The sequence below is a fragment of the Lithobates pipiens genome, unplaced genomic scaffold, assembly GCF_037356315.1.
Source record: "Lithobates pipiens isolate NorthernLeopardFrog02 unplaced genomic scaffold, aLitPip1_a1.2 Scaffold_8, whole genome shotgun sequence".
Lineage (NCBI taxonomy): Eukaryota > Metazoa > Chordata > Amphibia > Anura > Ranidae > Lithobates > Lithobates pipiens.
This window is the reverse complement of record NW_027507903.1, coordinates 454,244,551-454,256,977: the sequence shown is the minus strand read 5'-3', so window position 1 is coordinate 454,256,977 and position 12,427 is coordinate 454,244,551. Positions and strand designations below refer to the sequence as shown.

The 12,427-nt window shown below is 41.6% G+C and overlaps 1 protein-coding gene across 4 annotated transcripts in view; it reads left to right on the top strand.

Moving 5' to 3' along the window:
- Window positions 1-12,427, top strand: part of EBF1 (EBF transcription factor 1) — a 487,852-nt gene that overhangs the window by 30,470 nt on the left and 444,955 nt on the right. The gene's annotated exons all lie outside the window — the stretch shown is intronic.

Sequence of the window (12,427 nt, the reverse complement as noted above, 5' to 3'; positions counted from 1 at the left end):
GATGGCAGATTGCATCACTGTAACAGAGACCTGGATATAAACACTGAATAATGAACATCTTAAGGTGGAATATTGCTTCTTTTTTGTTTTGTTTTGTTTTTAGAAATTCATTATTTTTACATGATTTTTTTGTTGCACGGTATATAAAAAATATGGTTCACAGCTTGATATTTTCACTGTAATTATAAAAAATATACAATAATGTTACTACACATAGAAAAATGAAGTCATTATAAAATGGGCCTAGTAATGCAGTTTTTTCAATGAGACTAGGGGTCATTCGCACCATAAGGCATGAGCTAATGTGTTTAGCCTTTTGGATGTGTAGTGCCATGTGGTGTTTTTCAAAAGAATTGACTGGAAGGGAAAAAAATATTGCATTTTTTTTTTAACGAATCGCACTAGTGTAAACAGTGTACACCTTATTTTTTTCACCCTTGCGTGTGATTGGTTCTTCAAAATGCACAACAATTAAACCTTATTTATTAATATTCCCTTGGCAACATCAACATACATTTTAAAAAGGAAGTTTCTCACTCTTAAACATTTCCGTTCAGGTATTTTTCTTTTGGAGATTTGTTTGAGGGTTGCATTAGCATGTGCACATCTCTAAAACAGCCGTTCCCACAATCCCCTGACCATCCAAATAAACCAGGGGTCCTCAAACTTTCTACACAAAGGGCCAGTTTACTGCCTTTCAGACTTTAGGGGGGTGAAACTTTTGCCAGTGGGAGTAGAAATTGTCCTGGCATCAGTGGGAGTAAACAGTGACCCATCTTTGTTATTAGGGGGAAGTTGTTGTTGGTGTCAGTGGGAGAAATGGTGCCCCATTATTGGTGTCAGTGGGAGAAGTAGTGCTCCATTTTTGATGTAAATAGCAGGAATTATGCTCCAATGTTGGTGTCACTAGTGCCCCGGGGGCTAGATAAAGCAAAGAGCTGCAATCGGCCCCCAGGCTGCGGTTTGGGGACCACTGACTTAAACCATTTTATAACTGACACATCTGGCATTTCTGCAGATTGTGGAACCACAGTTGATTGACCACAGTTACAGCTGATCTGGCCACGTTTGGTCAGGTTAAGACAAGCCCTTGATACAAAGGTGACTGACCGCCATTAACACCTCAGCATGCTAAACAAAGTTGGGTTAACATGGGAAAGGGGTCTACAGCTAAACATTTTTACTAAAATCAAGAATTATTCTTTATGCATGAACGGTTCAGCTTTACAACTGCACTTGGAAATAGTTTTTTTTTTCTCCCACTGGCCACCAATCTCTACACCAAAGGTTTCTTAACCATTTTACCCATAAGAAACCCCATGAAAGAATTATCAGGTCTTAGGGAACCCCTGTTTAGATATGTTTATCTAGGTCCATTAGGAGAATTCCCCTTGTATTGTTGGTCAGTGGAAAGAATACCCCTTACAGCGATGGTCAGAATGCTACCCTAACAGCAAGCTAAAAAGCTGGTTCTGCGAAGTGACATTGGACCTGAATCTAGGCAGACCTAGGAGGTCAGTTAGCTACAGCTCAAGGTACTCCTAGAAACCTATTGAGGAATCCTAAGCTTTCACAGAAGCCTGGCTGAGAATGAATGCTCTAAACCAGGGATGTCAAACCCAATTTCATCATGGGCCGCATCAGCAGTATGTTTGCCCTGTAAAGGGCTGGTTGTAGCTGTAAGACTATATACATTTTCCCAGAGCATTTTGTCTCAGAGAAAAGGTACAGGAAGTCGACCACACCCTCCCCTGACAAACCGCATTGAGCAGTGGGTGTGGCCAAATTGCACTAACTCTGGGAGGATCATAAGGGGCAATAAATACCAGGAAATAAATATCAGGAGTGCCTTAAATCTAGAGTTCAGGGGTGCCCTATGTACAGAGTGCAGTTTCGGGGTGCCCTATGCATAGAATGCAGGGTTGAGGAGTGTACTACATATAGAATGCAGGGTTTAAGACTTTCCTCGCATCTACCCTGCCAGTGCCATCTCTAATACCTCCTGGCAGTGTAGGTGAGTCTGCCCCTCTCTCTCTCACCTGCAGGGAGATCATTGGTTACAATCTGTGCAACCGGACACAGATGGGATCACAGTGCAGCTTACCACATAATGCCCCATCCCACACTGCACCTGCCATCTGAATCTCCCTTGTCCCCGCAGTGCGTGCAGGGCAGGCAGGGATATGTGAGCGTTTCCACCTCGTTCTAGCTGAAAAAAAGCCCTGGGTGCAATGGCCACATGAAATAGCCTGAAGGGCCAGAATCGGGCTGCGGGCTTTGTGTTTGACACATGTGCGCTACAACTTTGAAGCCATAGTTTTCATAAACTGCACCGATTATGGTCAAAAAATCTGAAACTATATGAAGTTTAATAAATGGCTTTATATTATTACACTGTATCTGTGTTAAAACCCAATGGTTGTGGATATACAATTAGCAAAAAGGAATTATTTAGATTACCTGCTATCCTGAAATAAAGCTGGCATTTTTGGGTTGTGTGCGGTAAAATGAGACCTGTGGCCACCTTTCTTTATTAGAAAAAAAAGTTATATAAACATCAGTTTAAAAAGGAAGCAAAAGAACCCTTCATTTAATTACTACCAAAACTGCATTTATTTAACAGTTACATGTGCCTGTATCACTTAGGCTCGCTGCTTATGCTGTTTGTTGCTAAACTATACTTGAATTAGTAACATTTTTACCCATACCAACCAATCCAGTCTTGACTTTTATTCGCCATTATTGCAGTGGGAAATTACAGGAGCTCTGATTTTTTGCAAAGACTATGGACCCTCTGATAAATAAGATTTTCAGTACAACATTAGACAGCCTGTGAATTTAGCACAGAGAATTGCGCTGATTTGCATGTATTTCATTCTGCTCCTAATTTCCATCCTCTTGGGTCCTGTTTTTTCACACTCACTGCAGTTCTGTTTTCAAGGCGGTAATCTGATCCCTTGTATGTTCTAGAGAGGGATGCTGGGCGATAATGCACTGTGGTTTGTTTCTCTTACAATGGATGATGTCATTGAAATCTGCTCTAGGTACAGTATGACATCACCCTGTCGGGCTATTGCAAACAATCCCCATGGGACACAAGGGCTGCACAACGCGTTTAAAATAATCATCACTATGTAATGTGCCTCTAATGAAAACCATCGCAGTTCAGGTTTAAAGGTCCATCCAGCCTGCGCGGCCTCTCTACTACCAGAGTCACAGTTTTCCACTTCACATATGCTCACAGTTACAAGTGCTTAACACAGTTGGAGTGACTATAATTGCAAGGGCCTATTTAAAGGGATATTATGACAGCTTGCTGTTCTAGGGTTCACAGGCGATTTTTAGTCATGCAGTCCTGCAATTCAAACCCAAGCATTTGGTCATCTTCACTGGAACGCGAGAGGCAATTGAAGCAAGCTGGGCAGTAGTAGCACTTACTTCTTACTAGTTGTCTCACGAGCATTTGCCATAGTTATGTAAGCTCACTGATTTTAATGGGCATATGCGATCGATTGCAAATTGTAGTATAATCAAGTTTTGTCATCCGAATTTTTGACACGTGATTCTTTTTGTTTAGGGCCTTGCTGAACAGTAAGTAGAATGTCAACAGTTTGCCCAGGAATGCTTTCTTTATAACACCTTTTCAGACAGAAACCATGCACAAGTATGGCCACATTTATATTTTGTTGGTATTATGGCCACAGGTTGTGGTCGCATAGTACCAGTAAAAATATAGTGAAAATCTCCTGCAGGTGTCCTATATAAATGCACGTATGCATATATATATATATATATATATATATATATATATAGTAAAATATTTTTAAAATACCTTTTTTTTTAATATGAATATTTTATAATTCTCATATCTTATAAGCAGTTGAAGCTTAGGACCTGTTTTACTGTTTCATCTTGTTGTAAAACACCTATTTTTTAAGGAGCTCAGTAGCTCAAGGTTGAATTTACAAACATAAGCAAATCAGTCAGAGCACTGACACTTTTCCCTCTCTATTCCTTTCCCTCCACCTGGCTGAGGTTTTAGTGAGATATAGCCCAACTGAAAGGAGACAACTTCAGCTTTAAAAATACCCAAAGTGCTGTTGGAATCCTTAGTTAAGGGTTTACCCTGTACAAAATGTGTATATATATATTTACCATATATATTACATAAAATGTATCCCAAATTATTATTGTGTGTAGTATTATTAGTGTTGGGGTCTATTTATCAATGTTTTTACCCAATATTCACACAACGTTTGCCTAATATTCACCCATTTTTCCCCAAGAAAAATGTATAAAAGTTTTATGACTCTTGACCTTGTAGAGTTGTAGAAAAGTGTCAGCTTTAGAATTTGTTACCTATGCTGTGAACCAGTGTGGAAACTGCAGTACATGCTGGAATGGTTTCCATCTAAAAATTAAGTATTTCGCAAATTTGGAATGCATGCTAGTACATGTGCACCAACATGGGAGCATGCTCCATTCCAGTGATAGATTGTACCCAATCTCTTGGCCACACATGAACCCTACTAGAGATTGTGTCTGAAGCTGCCTCTATACCATCCAGAGGGTCAGAGTATCCCTGGTATAGAAAGGCATTGGGAGTTGAAGATGTCTCTGGGAAGGCAACAAAGGAGATATCAGTTCTAGAGATGTAGCATCGAGCTCTTTGAAGATCACAGATATCTGAAGTTTATCCTGACGGATAGAGTCATAATGGTTTGCAGAATGTCTTATAAGAGATTCAGCTGTTTTATGGCTGGTAATGTAGAGATGTAGTTATCACAGGGTAATATTCTGTGAGAACAGTCAGATGCAGAGGAGCTGATTGTATCATGCGTACAAACGGCGGCTTGATGGAAAAAGAAACAGATTAAAGAGTTTAGAGGCTCTCAGTAGCTACAGGATAGTTTATGTCATAGCTCTGACTGGCTCTGTCTTTTTGAGCGCAAGGCTTACCAGGCACTGCAGAATGACAGAGGGACCCTTGAAAGACCAAACTTCAGTCATGGAAGCTGCATAACAAAAAAAAGAACTCTAATGCCCCGTACACACGAGAGGGATTAAGTCTGACAGACCTCCAAAGGAGTTCCGACGGAGTTCCGACGGAGTTCTGGCGGACTTTTCGACCGAACGGACTTGACCACACACCATCACACCAAACTCCGACGGAGTCGAACGTGATGACGTACGACTGGATTCGACGTAGGAAGTTCATAGACAGTAGCCAATAGCTGCCCTAGCGTCGGTTTTAGTCCGTCGGAGTAGCACACACACGAGCGAATTTTTCTAAGGGGACCGGGTCCGGCGGAGTTCCGTCGGGAAAATTTGAAGCATGCTTCATTTCTAAAGTCCGTCAGACTTTTGCGAAGCTAAAGTCCGTTGCAGCCCACACACGATCGGATAGTCTGACGGACTCGGTCTGACGGACTTTGGATGTTGAAAAGTCCGCTCGTGTGTACGGGGCTTTTAACAGTATATACCCCCTCCTCCCTACTGCTAAATTTTTTGTACTTTTCATATTACCCCATTGTTTATTTTACAAATTTCCACACCACTAGAACCTTGATGATGCAAAGGGCACTGGCTCATCATAACCAGTCATATTTCATATTGCGTAGAAGCCGCTTAAGCTGAATGGAAAGACATTCCCCTTATCCACCCCCGCCATCCTTCCCTCTCTCTTGAATGAATGACTTCACGTTAAAAGCAGCTAGAGAGGTGAGTAATGAGAAATCCAAAACAGTACTGTGGGATAAATCATCCAATGGATACCTGTCCTGGTCACAACCAAGAGGGGAGTTCATTGTGTGTCCAGGACAAGAAATGAAGGGAAATTTCTTAAGCAACCTTTACCTAGTGTGTCTGAACCTAAATAAAAAATCTATGGTTTTAGATACTGTATATTTTAATTATAATCTTTCTGCAGTGTTCCACGGATTTCTCCCTGTTTAACACTGCAGAGAGAACTCCAGCATTGAACGAGAAGCTGACTTTACTAGGACAGGTCACGTGGCTAGGTTGGTCCCCTCCCAAGACCTTTTTTTCAATCATTCATTATTCTGAACCAAAGCAAGGGGAGTGGAAACATATCTGTAAAGTACACCGATGTGCTTTATAAATGTGGGTTGATCCTTTTACCGACTTGTAAAAGCATAGAAAGTCATGTATATTACATACGTACTCAGTGTTTTTTCTTCATGTAGACAATTTGTATTCACTTGCAATGGATTATTGAACTTGCTGGAAAATTTGACTATTCCCTCCATGTATGTAATAGCCTTCTCATCCTCTTGGAATGTCTAATTACTGTCTGTGCTGGCCAAGCTCCTCTGCCCTTCAGTTGAGGGAGGAGAGAAGGGGAGTGACAGCTCTGAGTCTCTTGGGGCTGTTGACATCACCTTGAATATGACGGTGTCCATCAGCAGTCTCAGGGCTTTTGGATGTTTACATCAAGGAGGATTTTACCATTATTAGTTGATCGGACATACCTATTTTCATGGGAAGATTTTTATTAAAATGAATGGTCTGGTGACAGGGTCTCTTTGAGCAGTGTTAAGGCTATACCACTGCTTTATAAATGAGGCCTTAAGAGTAGCGAAAAATTATGAACAAATGTTGTTGTATGGTGTAAGCTACATCAGTAGTAGTATATTTAACAGTAAAGTAATTACTACACTTGGCAATTAATTATTAGCGTTTTCTGCATTGAGATGCAGCTACTAAAACTGCATCTGTAGCATCTTCCTTCCCAGAGAGTTTTTTTTGTTTTGGTTGACGTTGTTGCTTGTGTACGACACCTGACCTAATCCCTTAACACCCCACTCACTTAAGTGTACTGAGGCCTGTCTGTGCCATTAACTTTCACAATGAACCTGACTAGAAGCCTCCTTGTAGTCTCCTGTCTGACACAGTAATTCCACAATATTTCAATTCATAGCAAACAGGGATTAAAAAAAAAAAAAAGACAGATGCATGTGGCAGACTGGAGTGGATCGGGGACCCAGACATGTACAGGTTCATGTTTTTACCATACTCTGATGTCGGAATTGAAAGGAAAATTGCATATGTCTTGTAGGTAGTGTGACTTGGCTCTCCGATCAGGAGGTGCCGAGCTGAGATGAGAAGCCATGACAGAAATGTCAACGCTTTCACTCCTCGTCTGCGGCAGGTGCATTGTTCTCCAGCGACAAACGTTTAATAAGATGCTGGCGGAGCAAGTAAAGCTTAACATAGTGATCAAATGGCACTCGAATGGAAGAGAGCTACCAATTACTACCACATTCCTCCTGCAAAGCATTCAAATGCAACACTATCACTAAGCATACTGGGAATGTTTTACTGTCAGATAACCTGCCATGATGGCTGAGCTGACAATGCCTCTTGAGTTAGTGATTTTTCTTTGTTGTAGACTTGCTGAAATAAAAAATAAAAAATCATTCATTTTCATATACGAGAGTTGCGCAAAACTTCAGCATAGGCTTCATAGGCCTCCTCAGCTGTGACTGAACTGTGGTAATGATGTACACTACAATATCTTCAAAGCATTGTGGGAGCAGCTGCACAGCTGAAGTGCTGGTTGGCTATAACTAGAATTGAGTTTTCACACAGGGCCTCAGTGAACTCCTCTAGACCCCAGTGTCAATATCTCTTTATTATGACACTTCATACCCTGTTTCCCCGATAATAAGACCTAGAGTGATTGTCGGTGATGGCTGTAATATAAGCCCTAACCCCCAAATAAACCCTAGTTAAAGTCCTTGCTGGTCTTATTTTCAGGATAGGGCTTATTTTCGGGGAAACAGGGTAGGGCTTATTTGGGGGGTAGGGCTTATATTGCAGCCATCACCGACAATCACCTAGGTCTTATTTTCAGGGGAAACAGGGTATTAGGGTTGCCACCTTTTCTTCAAGTCAAACCCGAACACTTTAGCAGTAAACAGTTTTTTTTCTTTTATAGTATAAACTATACATCAATTTTGCAATTAAATAACATTTCTAATCCTATGAAATTAATCATAAGAGTCCCCCTTTACATCAGAGTCCACAGAGTTCCCTTTTTACATCTGAACTCGCTGAGTTTCCTTACACTATAAGGGGGGACTCTGCAGACTCTAATGTTAGGGCGAAATATGGGGACTCTAACATAAGGGATGCTCTGGGAACCCTGATTTCAGGGGGAACACTGAGAACTCTGATCTACGGAGAGGACTCTGTTGTAAGGTAAAGGAGAACTCTGAAGTAAGGGGTGCTCTGAGAACCCTGATTTACCTTAGTGTACTCACTCAGAGGCAGGAGAGAAAAGGGGGGAGACTTCAGGCACAGACAGGGATGGATGGCAAGCTCATTCACCCCTTGGCAGCCAGTACCTCTCATCAGATGCATCTGAGGCTACTGGACTTCAAATTTCCCACCCCCACTTTCATTTTCTGATCCACAGCGCCAGGGATTGGAGTGTGGGCAGACAGAGGGGTAGAGTGGGTGGAATAAGTGCAGATCAATCCCTCCCTCCTCCCCAGTGTGTGTGTGTGTGTGTGTGTGTGTGTGTGTGTGTGTGTGTGTGTGTGTGTGTGTGTGTGTGTGTGTGTGTGTGTGTAGGGGGGGATGTTGTTAATGCTGGCTTTGGGAATTGTGAAAGAATATAACATACACTCTCGGCTTACACAGCTGCAGTCAGCAACAACCCTGCTGGGAAGCCATAGTCTGGTCTGAATAATGTGTCCGGGAAACCCAAAAGCTTGATTCCAAACCCGAACTGTCCAGGTGAATCCCAGACAGGCCTACTTCATTTGCTTAAATATCTCATAAAGTGTGATAAAGCTGTGAACATGAATAACTCTTTTTTTGCACTATTAGGAAACTTCCAGTCAGTGGGGTAAAGGAAAAGGGTCACAACTAGGCCCTAACTCCCCCCTGTACTGCTACCACAGCAATATTTATATTCACTGAAGCAATTAGCGAGCTTAGTGGTGTTCACACCCAGGGCTGGAGTGGTAATGTTCCTTCTTGTGTCCTCTCACAAATATTATCATTCCCAGGAACATTTAGGAGTCATTGAGCCTGAGATGGTGGCCAAGGCCCAGGTGGTGGGCTAATAGTGCACTGCGGTGAATTGGAGGGTTTAAGAACAACATATATAAGCTGCCCATACACGTAAATTCTCAGCACATTTGATGAATATCGATCAAAGGTAGTTTAAAATGTAATTTGCTTCTAACATTCAATTTCAAAACAATTGGACTTTCCCAAGCGAAAACCACATACACTGTTAGAAATTTCTTCTTTCGAGAAGAAGCTTTTCATCCTGCTCCTTCAAATTTTCTAATTTCATCACAAATGATGTTTTGACCCCACTAAAGTTTAGAAAATTGAAAACATTCTTATAGCGAAACATTTCTAAAGAAATTTCAGCAGTACATAGACAGTTTTTGTACACCTTGGTGATACAAAATGATATTAGCCATGGTGCATCAGGGGAGTAGATTATAGTTATATGCTCTTTGAACAAACAGGACAATATGTAGGCAAAAGAATGGCAGTCCTGACAATAGATGGACTACAGCCACTCTGATGACATGTGGTAGTCATATCACTTTTCTAATTTTGTGCAAAGCCTTGTCGGATATGTAGAGGTTGTTATTGCTACAAAGGGAGTTGGCTGGGGGCAACTCCATATTAGTGCCCAACTGATTTTGATGTCCAGCAAGTTCTTACAGGTGTGATGAACAGCCGTCCACAAATTATCTATAAATAGATAGAAAGATAGATCTATATAAAGAATGCACATTGTAACAAACCCAAACTCTCCCTTCACTTTTAGTCCCAACAGGAAATGAGAGGAGCCTTCTTCATGTCTAAGTGCTGGTCAGGCTGGTCACTATCTGATACCACTTGGATATGACAAACCATGACCACATTCAGGGCATTACGAAGTACATTCTCTGCTTGTCACCCGCTCTTGAACTGGGCACCTTAAAAGAATAAACAGTGAATGTCACACCAATTGATGCAAAGTTCAAAACAAAAAGGGGCATCTCCATCTAGTGGCCATAATGCGGTAGTACTTATCTGAAATACCTCAATAAAAACATACTGCAATGTGATCACTAGATGGAGCTGACAGTCTTAGGAGATAATCATATTATTGCAGACTATGCGTTTCGGGTTACAGAAGACCCTCTTCATCAAGAATTTGGAAGCCAGGTGGAACTGGATTAAGGGACTCCTAAAATGTAAAAGGGTTTAGGACTTAGGGGCAGTTCACACTGCTGCGATACGAGAACCTGTGCAAATCCAGTACGGGTTCCCACATCACATGTCACCCGCTGGCAGTTCACACTGCTCTATGCAAACCACTGCAGGGGTTAATAGAAAGTTAATGACACCCCCAGATCATTTCGCATATCCCAATGCGAAGTTTTGATTTGGACAGGAATTGGATTGCAAAGGGTCCTGCACGATTTTGGTCCGAATGCAATGTGAATTTAGCCATACAATATGTATGGGTGAATTCGCATCGCACAGACATGGCAGTGCAAATCACGTGATGTCTGACATTGTAGCATATGAATGTGCTCACACTGGAGTGGTACGCTTTGGGGAGTTAAAAAAAAACAAAAAACAAAATGCTCCTCCTCATTGAAATATACAGGAACTGCATCAGAAACGCTGAGCGTTTTTGGTTCACATATCCTTTAAAAACCACACCGCAAATGCTACAAAAGCGCAGCAAAAAGTCTCCATTAATTCATAGGCGTTTACGTGGCAGTTTTGACGCAAACCAGTGTAAAAGTCTCCGTAGAGAAAAGCTGGAGTTCAGCTTTAGTAGCCTGTTGAATGGAAAACATTACAGTAGTACATTGTTATAGCAGTCAACCAGAATTGTTGCATACACCTGAGTAGTGTTTAGGATCTGGTTGTATGGTAAAATAAGTGTAAATTCTTTGCGGAGCTTTTCCATTCCATATTTATATAAGAGAGCCCAGATGCTGGCCCTCACTGAACAATGCTGGTTATTTATAAGGACCCGATGTTTAAAGACCCAGTGCTACGACCTGTCAGGCCCTATCCTGTTTAAGATGACCACAATTAGGTCCGTTTTCTTTTGACATTTCTGTGATTGTCACTGGCTTTGATATATGGCGACAATTGTTCATTTTTCTCTGCAAGTCACTTACAAATTCAGGAGGGTACACTAGGCTGTGATCTATTTTGGTTCCAGGCATTAAAGCCGCTTTTGATTGTAGCAATAACCGGGCCTAAGAATGTTTGTGTTATTGTGTGGCATGTAAAATAGATGACTTTCCTTGACAAGCCTTGGTGAAATTTAGCTCTGAAGTTTGAAGTCGGAGAATCAAGCATTTCCTGTATTTGACTATAGCATTTCTTTAGCCACAAAGAAGTGTTATACGAGAGTGAGAGAAATATGAAGGCTGACATCGCTGAGCTTCTCTTTTGAAAATGCTAGTTCCCTGGTTAGTTATTGATACAGCAGCTTTAAAAGGAGCCTATTGCATTAGGGTGTGCACCCCAAAGCTCAAACACATGTGCGTGTGTGTGTATAAATGTAAAAAATTTTTAAATGTATTTTAATTTGTATTTTAAAGTGTACTATGTAAACATGGATGGTGCCAGTAAGGCAGTGAAGGTGTCTGAAGGTCATTGGATGTAGGTCGTTGGATCGGTAGAGCAGTGGACGTGTCAGTAGAGCAAAAGTTGGTGTCAGTAGGAGAGTGGATGGTGTCAGTCAGTAGAGTTATGGACAGTGTCAGTAGGGCAGTGGACTTCATCAGTAGGGCATAGGACAGTGTCAGTAGAGCAGTGGATGATGTCAGTTAGGCAGGGGACAGTAGCAGTATTTTTATTATTATTATTTAAAATGTTATTATTTGTATTCTTTTTTACAATATTATTTAAATTTTTTAATATTTTTGGGAGCCCCCTTGGGGGGCTGTGTTGAAATATCAGGGGTCTAAACAGACCCCTGATGTCTAACTTTTCAGAAAAATAAAGGGACTGAGGACATAGATTCCCCAGTACCCTTCTCTGCTGCCCCAGCTGCACTGGACAGTTAATGAATTGGAAGTGCTATGTGCTGAGCAGCTTCCTGTTCATTCCCAAACAGAAGCATAGATTGGTACTGATTACTTACTACATTCATTGAGAAAAGGAAGGGGCCAGTAAACAATATATTTACTGGTCCCTTCCTTGACTCTCCATCCTGAAACATTCCCTGCTGCAGCCGGTGGGGGAGGAGGGGAGTCTGCAGTGCTCAGGAGACACAGGAGGGCCAGGGCAACAGGTGGTATCTGCACCACACGGGGTAATTAGAGTCTACTCAAGCATATCCGGCACACTGCACACTCGATGCGCACACTTATGACACTGTCATGTAATAAAATGCTTTCAGCAAAACACATACGGTACC